We start from the raw sequence: 18,784 nt of genomic DNA on the forward strand, positions 1-18,784 counted from the left end.
GCCAGTGAGCTCAATGACATCAAAGACTTTGGCTTCATGATGAACATTGCCTGTCATCCACTCAAGGACCCAAGTTTTCGGATCCCTGTTGTAGCCACGAATATGAAGAGTGGCATAGAATTGGAGCAACAATTCTTCGTTCCAGTGCTCCTTGTCAGTGATGAACTGCAACAAGCCAGACTCTCTGAAGCAATCCAGCGCTTCTTCCAAACAGGGCAGACTAGTTATGGCTTCAGTGTCAAGACGCATATGTGGAAAAATGCGACCTTGATTGTATAAGATGCATGAGTAATAACTGTGTTGCTGATAGCTGTAGAACAGATCAAAAGATATGCTTGCCTTAGAGTAGGGGTTCTTGGCGCTATCAGAGAAGGTGTTGTGTGCTTTGAAACAATTGATATTGAATGATCCGGGTGCAAATGCAATGCCTGGAAACCTAGGCAGCCTTGGCATTGGCTTCTGAACCAGAGGCCTGCGCTCGACGTGATAGTCAAATTGGGGACCAGCAGCAGGTGGAGGAACAAGAAGAGGCCATTTGACAGTGATAAGTTGGCCATAGTTGTATGCTTGCTCGATAGTATGTGGCCTTGGTGGCGAAACAGGAGCAGTGGTATCAACAGAGGCGTCAGGATGCACATCTGTTGCAGGTGCACCATTGGCTTCATTGGCTTCTGGCACAGTGTTTGGTGCAGGCTCCACATTGTCTTCAGCCATGACCACGTCATTGGCTTCAGTGGTGTTAGTGGTGGCAGCCTCAGGATTCTCAACCTCCACTTGAGGAGCTGGAGGGTCGGGCACCGACACGTTCACTTCAGGAACAACTTCTTCAGTGATGGGGGGAGTAGGGACACGTTCTTCTGCTTGTTTTTCTTCGGCTAATGCAGCCGGATTGTCTTCAGCAACTTTAGCTTCAGACTCGGAGACATTCACAGTAGGAGTGGCTTCTGGGAACAGCTGACGTGCAACAGATTGGTGGTGCACTTCTCCTTCTGGAACGCTCGAAAGAGGGACTTGGGGCCTTGGTCCTTTGCAAAGCCTGCGTAATGCTGGCGACGCCTGTGGAGATGGAGTTGGCTGGGCCTCAAAGTCATCTTCTTCTTCTTCTTGCACTGGTGGGGTGACTTGTTGTTGGGGAGTACTCGGGGTGTCTTGTTGTTGTGGGTGATCAGCCCATGATGCATCCTGAGCAATTGGCGTCAGAGGACGACCAATGCTGATGAGTTCGCTGTTCATGAGAATAGGCGATGATACCAAGTTGTGCTCGATCTGAGGAAGAACTACAAGATCTTCAATATTTTCATGGTGACCAATGTCTTCAGCAGCGGTGGGGTCAACTGCTGGAATGTCTTCAGCTTCAGGAGCCTTTGGGGAAGCAGGCTCATGAACTACCATCCGTTGTTCTTGATGCGAAGAGTCAGGACGAGCAACCGAGATGGGCTCGACAACAAGGGGCTCTGTGGGAGCAGCCCGATCTTTCTTGGTTTTGCGCTTCTTCTTGGAGGGAGTGACATCAGAAGCTTCAGGATTTTTCCTCTTTCTGGCTTTAGCCTCGGCAGCCCTTGTCTTTTTCAGTTCTGAAGCGGTTGACTTGACCTTTGGCTTCAAGCCAGACATGCTGCTTGGGAAGACAATGCGAGGTTCTTCCCGCCTTGAAGGTGCAGATTTGTCAGTCGATGGCTTCTTCTTCTTTGCAGCCATTCTGGGGTCGATGCCAGGACGCCCAAGAGCCTTTCGCTTCTTAGCTTCATTGTAGGCTTGCACGCACTTGTCAGCCAGACTCTTCATACGCTCACGAGAACCTTTAGCTTCTTCTCGTTTCTTGAGAAAAGCTTCCTTGAGCTCGTGCAGCATAACCTTGAAGTTTTTGACATCTTGCACGCTGAGCTTTGCCATGTGCTTCCTGAACTGAGCTTTCTCATAGTCGATCTTGTGCTTCAGTTCAACGATGCGCTGAGCTAGAGCTAGCTCAGAAGAAATGGCGCCATTGAAAGAGACGCTGAGGCCAATTGGAAGTTGCAGATCTTCAAAGCTGAGATTGGGGGTTTCAAACCACTCATCAATGAAGTTGTGGATTATTGCCACGTAAAAGAGAGGCAAATCATTGAAGATTTGTGCTTCTTCCTTGCTCTTAATCAGTTGCTCAAGAGCGTCATCTGCAAGATCTTCATCACTGGACAGATCAATGTGTTCGTCTCGCAGAATGGCAGCAGGGGTCTATGCCTGATCAGTATTCTTTTTCATATTCATCTTCTTGGAGATACGTGATAGATCTTTAGACTGCACACTGTCTTCAGGAGATGCAGTAGCTAGTGGCTTCGCAGGTGAAGCTTTTGGAGGAGCGGCTGACTTTGAAGCTTTAGCCTTCTTTTGCTTCTGCGGCTTTGGAGTAGGAGCTGGGGCTTCATCAGTGTCGGCATCATCATTAGAATGATCCACTTTGGCACCTTGAACAGAAATGTGAGTGATAAGGCCATCAAGGTTGTAGAAAGGTCTGATGATATTGGGTTCAGCATCGCGTGTGCCGTCAGCCCGGGGAGCAGAAGGACCAGGGTTGAAGTCTAGTCCCAATGACTTCTTGTTTTCCTTGGCCGATGCCTTTGCATGCTAGAAGTTGCGCTTCAAGAGATTATCGTCACGACAACAGAGCAGTGATGATGGGTCGGCATTTTCAGGCTGTGGTCCACGGACCATACAGGGATAGAAACCCTGAGCAATAGCTTCAGCTCTCGTCTTGGGTGGAAGGCTTTGGAAGAGAATGTCACTCCAAGGACTCTTGATGGCATTCTTCTCAGCATACTCCTGGGTCACAAACTAGTATTTAAACCATTGTTCGGCCCAATTTCTTTGTATCCATTAGATTCGTGTCTTGCGCTGATTGTAATCCTCTTCTCGATCTGTCTTGTACAGCTCTGAGAGGTCATCAGGCAGATCTCTTGATGTTCCCCCTCGACGCTGTCTGCCACCCTTCCTTTCTGATTTCTTTGTAGCCATGAACTTCAAACTGAATGGCTTCAACACGTTCAAAGGCTTCAAAGGCTTCCGCTTGCTGGTCAAACAGGAACTGGCTTCGGGAGAGTTAATGTGATGCTATAAGAATTCTGCAAACAAATGCAGACTATGATAACCAAGGGATTCTCCCACGGATATGTACCTGTGACAACATTAGAGATGCGAGGGAAGGGGAGAGGTCATATGCAATCTCAGAAGATTTTGAAGATAAATCAGTTTGAAGACATTGACCTCATGGTGCGAAGATATTCACTTATGTGTTTGAAGTTGGTTCCAGATTTGTATGAATCCAGGAATAGGTACAAGTGAGGAATCTAACTCGTTATGAAGCTTAAGTGAATATACTAGGCATTATATGAGATGCAGACAGGATAGATCTAACATTGAGTAGGCAGAAACCATTTTCGGTAAACAGGATGAATCTTTTAGGATCAAAAAGATGGTAAAAAGAGAGTTTTATTTACCACACGATGAACTGCTAGATGGGAAGAGTAGGATACCGAGCAGTTCAATCCACCGTGCCCTAACTTGGCGATGGAGGACACCTACGGCGGTGGCGGAGAGGACGATGACCGCGACCGGCGTGAGGACGGTGTCGGTGAAGTCGCGGCAGCTAAGCGCTTCGTCGCCGGCGTCGTCGAGAGCTAGCGGTGGCACTAGGGTTTTGACGAGGTGGATAGGTGGAAGAAGGTTTTCTTGATCGCAGGGGACATGTATTTATAAGGAAGTATGCGGCACAGCGTAATTATGCAGGTGCCCCTCGCGGTTCACATCTGAGGGACACGTGGAAAGCATGCAACATACTCGGAGTTGTCCCACGTTCCCACGCCCGCCCGAACTGTCGGATGGTCGTTCTGGCTTCTCCGGATTTCAGGCAATAAGGATAGAGCATTTAAAACAGACTTAATGTTTGTCTCTGTATCTTCTGCTGACAAGGACACAGAGAAGACATTCGACGGTTTCAATAGAATGCACATGATTTGGACAGATAGAGTTTGAGATACAAAGCATAGAGAGATTAGGGTCTGATCACATTCACTTAGTTCAAAAGATTCAACAAGGAAGACGTAGCTATAAGTTAATGCTGTAGAGGACAGAACACTAATATGTATATATCAGAAGACAATCAAATCAACATAGTGAAGATAATCATGAAGACAAGTTGAAATTGAAGACAAAACAAATGTGAAGACATAGAAAATGTAACGCCATGAGTAAAACACTTCAAACAGAAGAATTTGGTGGTGGCGTTACCCACCGTATAGGAAGTATTAGACCCAGACACGACGCACAATTATTGTGGCGCTCCGAAGTCAAATTCTATGTTAATGTATTCACACTCAGAATGTAAGTCTTCATTGATTGAAGATATACTTTACTTTGTGTGTTGCATGTCTATGTCATCAACATGCTTAAGTGTTAGGATGTGTGCCTGATCACAGGACATTTGAGGATTCCAAGATATTTAGCTCACACTGTAACTTGCAAAACCTCTTCTCATCCAAGGGTTTGGTGAAGATATCTGCCAATTGCTCTTTAGTGTTGACGTGTATGATACCAATATCTTCCTTCATAACATGATCTCTGAGAAAGTGATGACGAATTTCAATGTGCTTTGTCATCGAGTGCTAAACTGGGTTGTTGGCAATATTGATGGCACTTTCGTTGTCGCAGTAGAGTGGCACTTGCTTCAGATGAATGCCATAGTCTTTGAGTGTTTACTTCATCCATAGAAGCTGAGCGCAGCAAGATCCAGTAGCAATGTATTCAGATTCAGCAGTGGAGAGAGATACACAGTTCTGCTTCTTTGAAGACCAACATACAAGTGATCATACCAGAAAATGACATGTGCCTGATGTAGACTTGCGATCCACCTTGTCACCAGCATAATCAGCATCCGAGAATCCAACTAGATCAAACTCTGAGCCCTTTGGATACCATAATCCTAGTGTTGGGGTGTGAGCCAAATATCTGAGAATTCGCTTCACAGCTAAGTGATGCGATTCCTTTGGTGCCGCTTGGAACCGAGCACACATGCAAACACTAAGCATGATATCTGGCCTAGATGCACATAAATAAAGCAAGGAACCAATCACTGAGCGGTATACCTTTTGATCAAACTCTTTACCATTATCGTCGGGACCCAGATGATGTTTGGCTGGCATTGGCGTCGTGAGGCCTTTGCAATCTTGTTTCCCAAATTTCTTCAGGCAATCTTTGAGGTATTTCTCTTGAGATATAAAGATGTCGTTGCGTTGCTGACATATTTGAAGACCAAGGAAGAACTTCAGCTCACCCATCATGGACATGTGATATTGCTCTTGCATCATATGTCCAAACTCTTCACTGTATTTCTGATTGGTGCAGCCGAAGATAATGTCATCCACATGTATTTGGCACACAAACAGTTCACCATCATATGTCTTCATGAAGAGAGTGGGGTCAAGGGAACCAGGTTTGAAGCCTTTGCTCTTCAGGAAGTCTTTGAGTGTGTCATACCAAGCCCGAGGGGCTTGTTTGAGGCCATACAGTGCCTTGTTGAGCTTGTACACCATGTCAGGATGTTTTGGATCTTCAAAGCCAGGCGGTTGTGCAACATACACTTCTTCTTCAATCTTCCCATTGAGAAAAGCGCTCTTCACATCCATTTGAGACAGAAGAATGTTATGATGATTTGCATAGGCCAGCAGTATGCGTATGGCTTCAAGCCTAGCCACAGGAGCAAATGTTTCATCGAAGTCAATCCCTTCAACTTGAGTGTATCCTTGAGCAACGAGACGAGATTTGTTTCTGACAACTTGACCATGCTCATCTTGCTTGTTGCGATATATCCATTTAGTGCCTATTATATTGTGCTTACGAGGATCAGGACGCTTAACCAGTTCCCATACATTATTCAGCTCAAACTGTTGAAGCTCTTCTTGCATAGCTTGAATCCATTCAGGTTCCATGAAGGCTTCATCAACTTTCTTGGGTTCAGATATTGAGACGAATGCGAAGTGCCCACAGAAATTTGCTAGCTATGTTTCCCTTGAACAAGTGAGTGGACCTGGTGCATTGATGCTATCAATTATTCTCTCAATCTGTACTTCATTTGCAACACGAGGATGTACAGGACGAAGATTTTGCTCTTGCTGATCATTGTCATCGTTAGAAGGATTGTCTTCAGGCTGAGCATTGTCTTTAGGTTGATCAGGTGCGGAGATGATAAGTTCCTCTTCAGGATGAGCTTCAGATGGTATGATTTCTCCAGTTCCTATAAGTTTGATTGATTCATTGGATGGAACTTCATCTAGCACATTTGGCAGGTGCTCTCTTTGCGAGCCGTTAGTCTCATCGAACCGCACATCCACAGTTTCAACCACATTATAGTGAAAGAGGTTGAAGACTCTGTAGGAGTGTGAATCCTTTCCATATCCAAGCATAAAACCTTCATGTGCTTTCGGTGCAAATTTTGAAGTGTGATGTGGATCCTTGATCCAGCACCTGGCACCAAATACTCTGAAGTAACTGACATTTGGTTTCTTGCCAGTAAGGAGCTCATAGGATGTCTTGTTGAGAAGCTTGTGAAGATAAACACGGTTGATGATATGGCATGCAGTATCAATGGCTTCAGGCCATAATTTTCTTGGAGTCTTGTATTCATCAAGCATCGTCCGGGCCATCTCAATAAGTGTTCTGTTCTTGCGTTCCACTACGCCATTCTGCTGCGGTGTGTACGGAGCTGAGAATTCATGTGTGATGCCCAAAGTATCAAGATATGTATCTAGGCCAGTGTTCTTGAATTCAGTGCCATTGTCACTTCTGATGTGCTTTATCTTGACGCCATAGTTGTTCGTGGCTCGATTGGCGAAGCGTCTGAAGACATCCTGCACTTCAGTCTTGTAGAGGATTATATGCACCCAAGTATATCTTGAATAATCATCAACAATGACAAAGCCATAGAGACAAGCACTAGTCGTAAGAGTTGAGTAATGAGTGGGACCGAAAAGGTCCATGTGGAGCAGTTCGAAGGGTTGAGTCATTGTCATGATTGTCTTCGAGGGATGCTTGGCCCTCGTCATCTTTCCTGCTTCACAGGCACTGCATAAGTGATCCTTCTTGAACTTGACGCCCTCGATGCCTATGACATGCTTCTTTCTTGCAAGAGTGTGCAAGTTCCTCATGCCAGCATGCCCTAGCCTCCGATGCCAGAGCCAGCATTCTGAAGCTTTTGCTAGAAGACATACGGCAAGTTGTGGTCCTGCTGAGAAATCTACCACGTACAAATCATCTTTCTGATACCCTTCAAAAACTAGAGACTTGTTAGATTCCATTAGAACAAGGCAACGATATTTTCCAAACATCACAATCATGTTTAAGTCGCAAAGCATTGAGACAGACATTAAGTTGAAACCAAGGGATTCAACAAGCATGACTTTATCCATGTGTTGATCCCTTGAGATTGCAACTCTACCTAGACCCAATACCTTGCTTTTACCAGTGTCAGCAAATGTGATGTGACTTTTGTTAGATGGATGTAATGTTGAGTCCATAAGAAGACTTCGCTTGCCAGTCATGTGATTAGTACACCCACTATCAATAATCCATTCTGAAGCAGCTGGTGTCGTACCCTACAGTGTGCAGTTAGGGGGATAGGCTTCACGAAGAGAATTGTGAAGCATAAACATTTGACGAGCAAGTGGATTATGAAAGCTTAGATCAAGGTTAGGACTGATCGGACAAGTAGCAAGCGACTCAGGAACAAAATATATAATAAGACCATTTGGGCATTTGATCTTGCGCCCTAAAAGATGTTTAAGGTCCCCAGCAATAGCTTCAGACGATTTTGGTTTTCGGCTGGAGACCTTTCCCTGCAAAAGAGAGTTAAGCTTTCTTAGCCACCCACATCTTCAAGGGTGGCTTCGAAGCAATGAGTCTAAGTGCAGCATTTGAGAACTTTGGCTTTGGAGCCCTAGCAAAAAGTCTTGCAGGTGGACAATAGTACTCATAAGAATAAGAAGAGTAGTTCTTGGTCTTATGAACATGGCGGTTTGATGAAACGCGCTCATAATCATAGGCCTGAGTATGGCTTCCCTGCAAAACATATGCATTAGTGTGACTCAGGTGAGTCCTTTGCCTGTATGAAGCCTTTGGATCATATGAAGCCTGTGGTCTGGGGTTTGTCTTCTTCACTTGTGGTGTCATGATGACATTCACAGGAAGATTCTCCAAACACCTTTTCGGCAACCAAACTTTCTTCATAGGCGGCCCATTCCTGCAGTTAGTACCAACATACCTGGCAAACACTTCACCATTCTGATTCTTAAACAGTTTATAGTTTGCATCAAAGGATTCATTAATAACAATGGGATTAGCACAAGTGAAGCCAGATAGGGTGGATGGATCCACTGAAGGTTCCTTTGCAGCAACCCATGTGGTTTTGGGGTACTGCTCAGGTTTCCAGTAAGAGCCATCAGCATTCATTTTCCTTTCGAACCCAACACCCTCTTTCCTAGGGTTTCGGTTCAGGATCTGCCTTTTGAGAACATCACATAGTGTCTGATGCCCTTTGAGACTTTTGAACATCCCTGTTTCAAGCAATGTCTTCAACCTAGCATTCTCATCAGCAATACAATGGCATCATCAGCAGAGGGGTTAGTTACCACATCAGCAGTTGAAGATATTGAAACAGAAGTAGTAGTAGAACATTCAGCAACAGAAGTAGCGTTATCATGCTCAATGCATTTAAGACATGGTGGTTCAAATCCTTCGTGAGTGGAACTGATCTGTTTGGCGCGAAGTGACTCGTTTTCCTTTTGAAGATCTTCATGAGCCGCTCTCAATTTCTCAAGATCTTGCTTCCTTTGAAGATAATCATAGGAAAGCTTTTCATGAGTTGTTGAGAGCGTTTCATGATGACTTTCAAGTTCCTCATACTTAACATGAAGATTTTTTATGTCTTCAAATAAGGACTGAGATCGAGTCATTTCAGCGTCTAACAGGTCATCTCTTTTGTCTAATAGTTTTTGAATATGTTCCATAGCTTTCTGTTGTTCAGTTGCAATTTTAGCAAGTGTTTTGTAGCTGGGTTCGGAACCACAATCAGAGTCATCTTCACTTGATGTTTGATAGTGAGTGGCGCATGAGTTTACCTTGGCACCGCGTGCCATGAAGCAGTAGGTGGGAGTGGAGTTTTCCTTGTCATTAGCATCGGCGTTGGTGACGAAGTCATTGTCTTCAGTGTTCAAGATGGACTTGGCAACGTAGGCTGTAGCCAGACTTGCAACGCCAGAATTGGACTCCTCCTCAAACTCCACCTCTGCCTCCTCAGAAGCAGATTCCTCCTCTGAATCCATTTCCTTGCCGACAAACGCGCGGGCTTTGCCAGATGAGCTCTTCTTGTGTGATGAAGACTTTCAGGAAGACTTGGAAGAAGACTTTGAGTATTTCTTCTTCTTCTTGTCGTTAGAATCATACTCCTTGCTCTTCTTCTTCTTGTTGTTCTCATTGTCCCACTGTGGACACTCAGAGATGTAGTGACCAGATTTCTTGCACTTGTGGCATGTTCTCTTCTTGTAGTCATGAGCAGAAGCTTCATCATTTCTTGAGCTGGATCGTGATGACTTTCTGAAGTCTTTCTTCTTGGTGAATCTCTAGAACTTCTTCACAAGCATAGCAAGCTCCCTTCCAATGTCTTCAGGATCATCAGAACTGCAGTCAGATTCTTCATTAGATGAGGAAACAGCTTTTGCCTTCAAGCCGCGAGTTCGCCCATAGTTGGGACCGTAGATGTCTCTTTTCTCAGAAAGCTGAAACTCATGTGTGTTGAGCCTTTCAAGTATGTCAGACGGATCGAGTGTCTTGAAGTCAGGATGTTCTTGAATCATCAGGGCTAGGGTGTCAAACGAGGTGTCAAGTGATCTCAGGAGTGTCTTGACGGTTTCATGCTTGGTGATCTCAGTAGCGCCGAGAGCTCGAAGCTCATTTGTGATGTCAGTGAGGCGGTTAAACGTGAGCTAGACATTCTCATTGTCATTTCTCTTGAAGCGGTTGAAGAGGTTGCGAAGGACACTGATTCTTTGATCTCTTTGGGTTGAGACGCCTTCGTTGACCTTGGAGAGCCAGTCCTAGACTTGCTTGGATGTTTCCAGAGCACTCACACGGCCATACTGTCCTTTGGTCAGATGACCACAGATGATGTTCTTGGCAGTGGAATCTAGTTGAACGAACTTCTTGACATCAGTAGCGGTGACACCTTCACCAGCCTTGGGAACGCCATTCTTGACGACATACCAGAGGTCGACATCAATGGCTTCAAGATGCATGCGCATCTTATTCTTCCAGTAGGGATATTCAGTTCCATCGAAGACGGGGCATGTAGCGGAGACTTTAATTATCCCTGTAGTCGACATAGCTAAAACTCCAGGTGGTTAAACCGAATCACACAGAACAAGGGAGTACATTGCTCTGATACCAATTGAAAGTGCTAGTGATCGACTAGAGGGGGGGTGAATAGGCGATTTTTATGAAAGTCTTCAAAACATGGAAGTTTCGAAGACAAACGATAGAAATAAACCTATTACCATGCAGCGGAAGGTAGACTACACTAAGCAAGCCATAGTCAAGTATTCAATGAAGTGAAAGCACAATGACTAATAGCAGCTAGGCAGTATAGATCAGGTAGGAAGATAGTGTAAAGCTAATCAGAAAAATCAGTTACTCAGTGAAGACAAAAGATAATGCAATCATACAATGACTTCACCAAGGCCAACAGTAAGTAAAGGAATGGGAAGGAGGAAACCAGTGACTCGTTGAAGACAATGATTTGTTGGACCAGTTCCAGTTGCTGTGACAACTGTACGTCTGGTTAGGGAGGCTGAGATTCAACTCAGAAGACCATGTCTTCACCTTATTCCCCTGGAGCTAAGGACACCCAGTCCTCGCCCAATCACTCTAGTAAGTCTTCAAGGTAGACTCCCAAACCTTCACAGACTTCATTCACCGGCGATCCACAATGACTCTTGGATGCTCAGAACGCGACGCCTAACCGGCTGGAGGATTCACAGTCCTCAAGTGTAATAAGTCTTCAGATCACACAGACAGGAAGACTTCAATGACGCCTAACACTCTTTGGCTCTGGGTGGTTAGGGCTTTATCCTCGCAAGGAATTCTCTCTCAAAGGCTTCGAGGTGGGTTGCTCTCAAACGACAAAAGCCATACACTAACTCTGAGCAGCCAACCATTTATGGTTGTAGGGGGTGGGCTATTTATAGACACTAGGCAACCCGGCCTGATTTGTCCGAAATGACCTTGGGTCACTAAGGAACTGACACATGTTTCAACGGTCAGATTTCAAACACATGCGGCAACTTTACTTGGGTTACAAGCAAAGCTGACTCATCCAGCTCTAGATAAGATTTTCTCTCATTGTCTTCGCTCAAAGACATAGGATTTTGGTTGAGCATCACTTCAGTCACTCTGACTTTGTTCACTTGGACCCCACTTAACAGTACGGTGGTTCCTATGACTCAACAAAGAAGAAAAGGAGACAATGAAACAACTAAGTCTCCGCGCCCCATAGTCTTCACGCAATGTCTTCTCTTGTCATAGTCTTCAATGTGAATATCTTCACATACCACCATTGTCTTCAGTGTCTTCATACATTTTTAGGGGCCATCTCCGATAGATAAACCGAATCAATGAGGGACTACTACCTGTGTTATCCTGCAATTCTCACAAACACATTAGTCCCTCAACCAGGTTTGTCGTCAATACTCCAAAACCAACTAAGGGTGGCACTAGATGCACTTACAGTGCTCATCTGGATAAACCAGGACACAATCATAGTAGTTCTCCCTTTACTACCCTAGCCGATAGAGCAGAACGTAAGGTAGTAAGAACAGGAGCCGGGCAACCCAACTATTGACCAAAGACATGATTCGGAGCCGATGCATATAATGCTAAATCCGGGGGCCGAACTATACTGTAAAAGTGTTCGGACTTGTTGTCGTAGTATTGAGCGCAATAAAGCCCCTGGCAAACTATAGCGTACCAAAGTGTACGGATGCAATCGATAAGAATAGCGAAATAAAATGAAGTAGTAAGCTAGTGCCACATAAGTTGGGCCGCAAAATGTTTCCATTATAATTTTGATTAATACGGCAATTAGTATTTGTACAAATAGTGCGATAAGCAATAGTGGATATTTAACATGCCAAGACCAAAGGGGGGGCGCATATGGGTCCTGAAAACAGGTAGGATGTTCGCTAAGAAGAACATCTAGTGATTCCCCCACACGTCTGTGCTATGTGCCACCTTGGTATATCCGTCCTTAGAAAGGATCGATTATCAGGCCGTCGAAAGGGGCCTGTGGAAAAGAAACCTGGAAAGGATAAAAAGAAAAGTAAAAGTATGCGTGTCCCGGAAAGGTCGAGCGTATTGTGGACCACAGTCTGGTTATGCCTCCATCTCTACACATGGTATTTTTGTGCATAGTTATGTACGCGTGGTACATATGCCGCCACTTGGTCGGGACTGAGACGAAGGTCGAATTGCTAGTATAACTCCAGACAAGCCGGACTGTCATGCCGCAGAGTAGTTCGGACTCGTTTGACAGTGTCCGGGAGCTTGGCCGCTGAATTAAAGTTCTGCCTTAAAAGGCCGCTCTGTACTTCCGCTGCGAGGGCCGCGGTGTGTTCCTGGATACGGAGGGAGCGCTCCGTGTTTCCATTGACTGTTATGACACCGCGTGGTCCGGGCATCTTGAGCTTGAGATAAGCATAGTGCGGCACCGCATTGAATCGAGCAAACGCGGTTCGTCCGAGCAGTGCGTGATAGCCGCTGCGGAAGGGGACGATATCGAAGATTAACTCTTCACTTCAGAAGTTGTCCGGAGATCCGAAGACGACCTCCAATGTGATTGAGCCCGTTCAACGAGCCTCTACACCTGGTATAACTCCTTTAAAGGTAGTTTTGGTGGGCTTGATCCTTGATGGATCGATGCCCATTTTGCGCACTATATCCTGATAGAGCAGGTTGAGGCTGCTGCCACCGTCCATGACGACTCGTGTGAGGTGGAATCCATCAATTGTTGGGTCGAGAACCAGTGTGCCTGAACCGCCATGATGGATACTGGTGGGATGGTCCCTGCGATCAAAGGTGATTAGGCAGGACGACCATGGGTTGAATTTTGGGCCGACTGGCTCTATCGCATAGACGTCCCTGAGCGCGCGCTTGCCCTCCCTCTTGGGGATATGGGTAGCATATATCATGTTCACAGTTTTGACTTGAGGGGGAAACTTCTTCTGTCCTCCTGTGTTCGGTGGACGGGGCTCCTTGTCGTCATTCTCGCTTTGCGACCCCTTCTCCTTGTCTTCGGCATTTAACTTGCTGGCCTATTTGAAGACCCAATAACTCCGGTGGGTATGGTTGGCTGGTTTATCAGGGGTGTCATGGATCTGACATGGACGATTGAGTATGCGGTCCAGGATTGAAGAGCCCGAACTGTTCCTTTTATATGGCTTCTTCCGCTGACCGGACTTGGAGCCACTGAATCCAGCGTTGACCGCTGTGTCTTCAGTATTGTCGCTATTGTTTCGGCACTTATGCCTGCTGCGTCGGGGCTTGCCATTGCTATTTCTGGCTTCAGAGGTGTCAGGCTCGCTTGCATTGTTATTGCTACGGGCTAGCCAGCTATCTTCGCCCGCGCAAAAGTGAGTCATGAGTGTCGTGAGGGCTGCCATGGACTTCGGCCATGGCCGAGGTGTCAGGCAAGCCATTCGTCGCGGACTCTATGCTTAAAGGCCGCTACGGCTTCGGCATCTGGGCAGTCGATGCTCTAGTTCTTTTTAGTTAAGAACCTGGTCCAGAATTTCCTGGCTGACTCTCCGGGCTGTTGAACTATATGACTTAAGTCATCGGCATCCGGAGGTTTGACATATGTGCCTTGGTAGTTGTCGCGGAAGGCGTCTTCTAGGTCTTCCCAACTGCCAATAGAGTTTTCAGGCAGGCAGTTCAGCCAGTGTCAGGCTGGTCCCTTGAGTTTAAGGTGTAGGTATTTGATGGCATGAAGATCATCACCGCGGGCCATATGAATATGGAGAATAAAGTCTTCAATCCATACCGCAGGATCTGTTATTTCATCATATGATTCGATATTCATGGGTTTGAACCCTTCTGGGAATTCACGTTCCATTACTTCATCAGTGAAGCAAAGGGGGTGTGCGGCGCCGCTATATCGGGCCAGATCGCGACGTAGTTCGGATGGAGTCCCTCTGCGGTTTTCGGCCTGGACATGATTGTACTTGTCATGTTCGGCTTGATAGCCGTCGTCGCGTCTCGGGGCACGCCCCCGCTGTAACGCCCCGAGACCGTTGCGCCAGGTGTCGTCCAGTTATTCGTTGTCGTTGCCTTGTCTTTTGCTTGCGCGTTGTATCTTGCCATGTCATCATGTGCATTGCATCATGTTTTAAATCTTGCATTCGTCAGGGTTCTCCGAGTTCTCTCCATTTTCCGTTCTGAGCCCAACCTCACTTGCATGCGCCCGCGGCACGTCTGAAATATTATTTTATAAGTGGCCGGAAGATGTTCTCGGAATGGGATGAAAGTTGGCGTGTGGTGTTGTTTTGTTGTCAGTATACCGCCCGCCAAGTTTCATCGCGTTCGGAGTTCGTTTGTTAGCCTAACCGTTAAACTATAGCGGCAATATAGCCGGTCTAATGTCAGACGTTTTCGGTCATCGGAAACAGTCGCCGGGCCTCCCTCTCTTCTCTTCTCTCAGCTCGAGACCGTCTACACAACTCACTACCTACCGCCATGTCCATCCTAACCTCTCTCGTCAGCCCGCAGCCCCCCTCGCGCGCGTCCGAAAGTTGTCCCGAACCGACCCGGGGAGTCATCACCGTTGTGTCCGGATCATCCCCAAACATCTACAAAACGTCACCGTTTTCTTGTTTGGACTCCCTATCTATTTTTTTCCGGCCGTCTGATTACGATCGGAGGGACGAGATAGCCCCTAACCTATCCTACTCGCTATATATATTAGCCTAACCCTAGACCAACTCCCTCTTTTTCCTCACCCGCCGCCACTCTCTCATCGGGATCATCCCAGATCCCCTTCTCACCCAACCAGCTAGCTCCTTCGAGTATCCCTCGATCCCCTCCAAATCTGCAAACAACCTCCTCCTCCCTGTTCGATCCAGAGGAGTGGAGCTCTTCCGCGCCCATAGGCCCTCCCGCTCGAAGGCTCCACGCTGTAGCTCCAATCCGACCCCGAGCCCTCTCCCTCGGTCCCTCCTTCTCTTCTTTCTTTCTCCTACACTCTCAACTCTCTCTCTGTGTGCCTCGCAGGACGCCATGGCTGCCCTGAAGCTCCAAGACGCTACTGTCCCGCGCCCGGGTCCTGCAACCTCGCCCGCACCTCGGATCCGTCCCTTGTTTCGCCTCCCGCACTGAGCTCCTCAAGTCCTGCGTCCGTCGTGGCCATCAAGCACATCGGCGTCGTCCTCGCCTCCCTGCAGGAACTGAACATCGCCGCCGCCCATGGAACTCCTCCTCCATGGACAGCGTCTCTCCAGCGCCTTGCGTCGCCTACTTCGCTCCGGGACCGACTCCTTCCACCTCGATCCGGTTGCTGCTGTCGCGCCAAGCTCCGCCGTCGCCTGCCCGCGTCCTGGTCGCCCGCCTCTACTTCCTCTGCAACGAGCAGAGGCACGTTCGTCAGGCGCCCGCTTCCCCTATTCCTACTCGCTCGCGTGAGACGAGCGCCTCGCCCGCCCCGTTGACCGCATCGCTCCCTGTTTCGCTAGCACGGGCCGGCCTCGCCTGCCCAGATCCGCCCCCTGGGCCACTTTCCTCGTGTGCGTGTGGGCCGACCCCGTCCAAGGCCAGCGTGCCCTGCCAGGCTGCCTCCTCCACAGATCTAGGCCAAGCCCATGGTGAGAACCCCCCATTCAGACCTCTGTGCGGTTGGGCCAGCCAGATTCGGCCCATGTCACGTTTTTTTCCGTTCTGCGATCTGTCTATTTATCCAGTGTTTTCCTGTTTTACAGAAAATCCCTTGTGCTACATGCATATAATAACTCACAATTGGTGCATCGGATTAAAATGAATTATACATGAAAGTTTCTTAGAATTTTGTGTAGATTAATAATATCCAACTTTCATCTATGTTTAAAATGCTTAAAATGTTGTTTGGTTAAATTTGCTCCTATGCCATGTTAAAATGATTTAATTTATAACTAATTAACCGTAGCTCCGAATCTAACAAACTTTAAATGTAAATGGGGTAGAATTTTGCCTAGTTTAACATGGTGCACTTGTTTTGCATGTTTAATAACTCTAAAATTATGTTTAGGGCAGAACAGTACCAAACCTAAAATATGCATATGGGGATTTACCGGAAATGTTGTTCGTTGCTTCCGGCCTCATTTAAATTTGACTAGATAGGTAGTTTTACTTTGCTTCACCCGCTTGCCATGTTTAACAACATTTAATATTGTTGGATACATAAACGAGAGAGAATTAAATAAGTCATGTGGTGTTTCGTCAATATGCAACGGAGTTGCATATTGAGCCCCACTTAACTTGTAGTGTTGTTTGTGCACTTTGCCATGCCATGCTTCATTAAACCGGACATGCATCATATTTGTTTGTGCATCATGCCATGTTGATGTGTTGGTTGTTTACTATGTTGTTTTGCTTCTTTCCGGTGTTGCTTCTTCGGGTTGGTTCCGATAACGTCGCGTTTATGAGGAACCGTTCGACTACGTCCGTTTGTCTTCTTCATGGACTCGTTCTTCTTCCTTGCGGTATTTCAGGCAAGATGATCATACCCTCGAAATCACTTCTATCTTTGCTTTGCTAGATGCTTGTTCTTTTTCTATGCCTATGCTGCGATACCTACCACTTGCTTACTGTTCCTCCTATATTGTTGAACCAAGCCCCTAACCCACCTTGTCCTAGCAAACCGTTGTTTGGCTATGTTACCGCTTTGCTCAGCCCCTCTTATAGCGTTGTTAGTTGCAGGTGAAGATTGAAGTTTGTTCCTTGTTGGAACATGGAGATGTTGTTCCTTGTTGGAACCTGTTTACTTGTTGGGATATCACAATATCTCTTATTTAATTAATGCATCTATATACTTGGTAAAGGGTGGAAGGCTCAGCCTTATGCATGTTGTTTTGTTCCACTCTTGCCGCCCTAGTTTCCGTCATATCGGTGTTATGTTCCCGGATTTTGCGTTCCTTACGCGGTTGGGTAATAATGGGAACCCCTTGATAGTTCTCCTTGAATAAAACTCCTCCAGCAATGCCCAACCTTGGTTTTACCATTTGCACTAACAACCTACCACCTTCCCTTGGGTTCTGCAGACTCAAGGGTCATCTTATTTTAACCCCCCCGGGCCAGTGCTCCTCTGAGTGTTGGTCCAAACTAGAGTCCTGTGCAGCGCCCCCTCGGGGAAACTCGAGGTTTGGTTTTAGTTGTATGGAAAGCTCATCTAAGTGTGCCCTGAGAACGAGATATGTGCAGCTCCTATCGAGATTTGTCGGCACATTCGGGCGGTGTTGCTGGTTTAGTTTTACCATTGTCAAAATGTCTTGTAACCGGGATTCCGAGTCTGATCGGGTCTTCCCGCTAGAAGGAATATCCTTCGTTGATCGTGAGAGCTTGTGATGGGCTAAGTTGGGACACCCCTGCAGGGATTTGAACTTTCGAAAGCCATGCCCGCGGTTATGGGCAGATGGGAATTTGTTAATGTTTGGTTGTAGAAAACCTGAAGTTGACCATAATTAAAATGCATCAACCGCGTGTGTTGCCGTGATGGTCTCTTTCTGGCGGAGTGCGGGAAGTGAACATGGTGTTGAAGTTATGCTTGATCGTAGGTTGTTTTAGGATCACTTCTTGATCATAGTTTCTCGACCATGCATTGCCTTCTCTTCTCGCTCTCATTTGCGTATGTTAGCCACCATATATGCTAGTCGCTTGCTGCAGCTCCACCTCTTACCTTTACCTTACCCATAAGCTTAAATAGTCTTGATCGCGAGGGTGCGAGATTGCTGAGTCCCCATGACTCACAGATACTTCCAAACCAGCTTGCAGGTGCCGATGAGTCCGTGCAGATGACGTAACCAAGCTCAGGAGGAGCTCGATGAAGATCTTGTCCTTTGAGTTGTTTCGTTCTAGTTGATCAGTAGTGGAGCCCAGTTGGGGTCGATCGGGGACCTTGTCGCATCTGGGGTTCTTCTTTTATTTTGGTTCCATAGTCGGACCTTGATTGTATTTGGTTGTTGTAATGCTTTATTCATGTAATTGTGTGAAGTGGCAATTGTCAGCCAACTATGTATCTTTTCCCCTATTGTATTACATGGGTTGTGTGAAGATTACTTCACTTGTGACATTGCTTTCAATGCGGTTATGCCTCTAAGTCGTGCTTCGACACGTGGGGGATATAGCCGCATCGAGGGCGTTACACCTGCGATCCGTAGATCGATCTTCAGGTCCTGCCACAGGTCATATGTATATTCCCAAGCTTTTTTATCTCTGCCTTTACGGTGAGGTGGGACGGGCTGGTGTTCGGCTTGAGTTGCCGCTTTGTCCCGGCCATGTGGTGGTCGGACAGCCGCATTACGTGTTGCTGGTATGGGCTCGCATGCCTCGTCGTCGAATTGAGGTAGCAGTTTACGATTCGGGTAATGTTTGGTTGGGCACATGAGGCCATATTCCTCGGCTGCCAGGACATTGGTCCATCTGTCATTGAGTAGATCTTGATCAGCTTGAAGCTGCCGCTGTTTCTTTT

At 46.7% G+C, this 18,784-nt stretch overlaps 1 long non-coding RNA gene across 1 annotated transcript; it reads left to right on the plus strand.

Moving 5' to 3' along the window:
* The first annotated feature begins 15,058 nt into the window (after positions 1–15,058).
* On the plus strand, positions 15,059–18,366 carry LOC147979119 (uncharacterized). The gene is made up of 2 exons (XR_015618518.1): positions 15,059–16,808; positions 18,081–18,366. It is a non-coding gene; the product is annotated as an uncharacterized LOC147979119 (long non-coding RNA).
* The last annotated feature ends 418 nt before the right edge of the window (positions 18,367–18,784 follow it).

Source organism: Triticum urartu, chromosome 3A, assembly GCF_056163025.1.
Source record: "Triticum urartu cultivar PI428250 chromosome 3A, HENAU_Tu73, whole genome shotgun sequence".
Classification (NCBI taxonomy): Eukaryota; Viridiplantae; Streptophyta; class Magnoliopsida; order Poales; family Poaceae; genus Triticum; species Triticum urartu.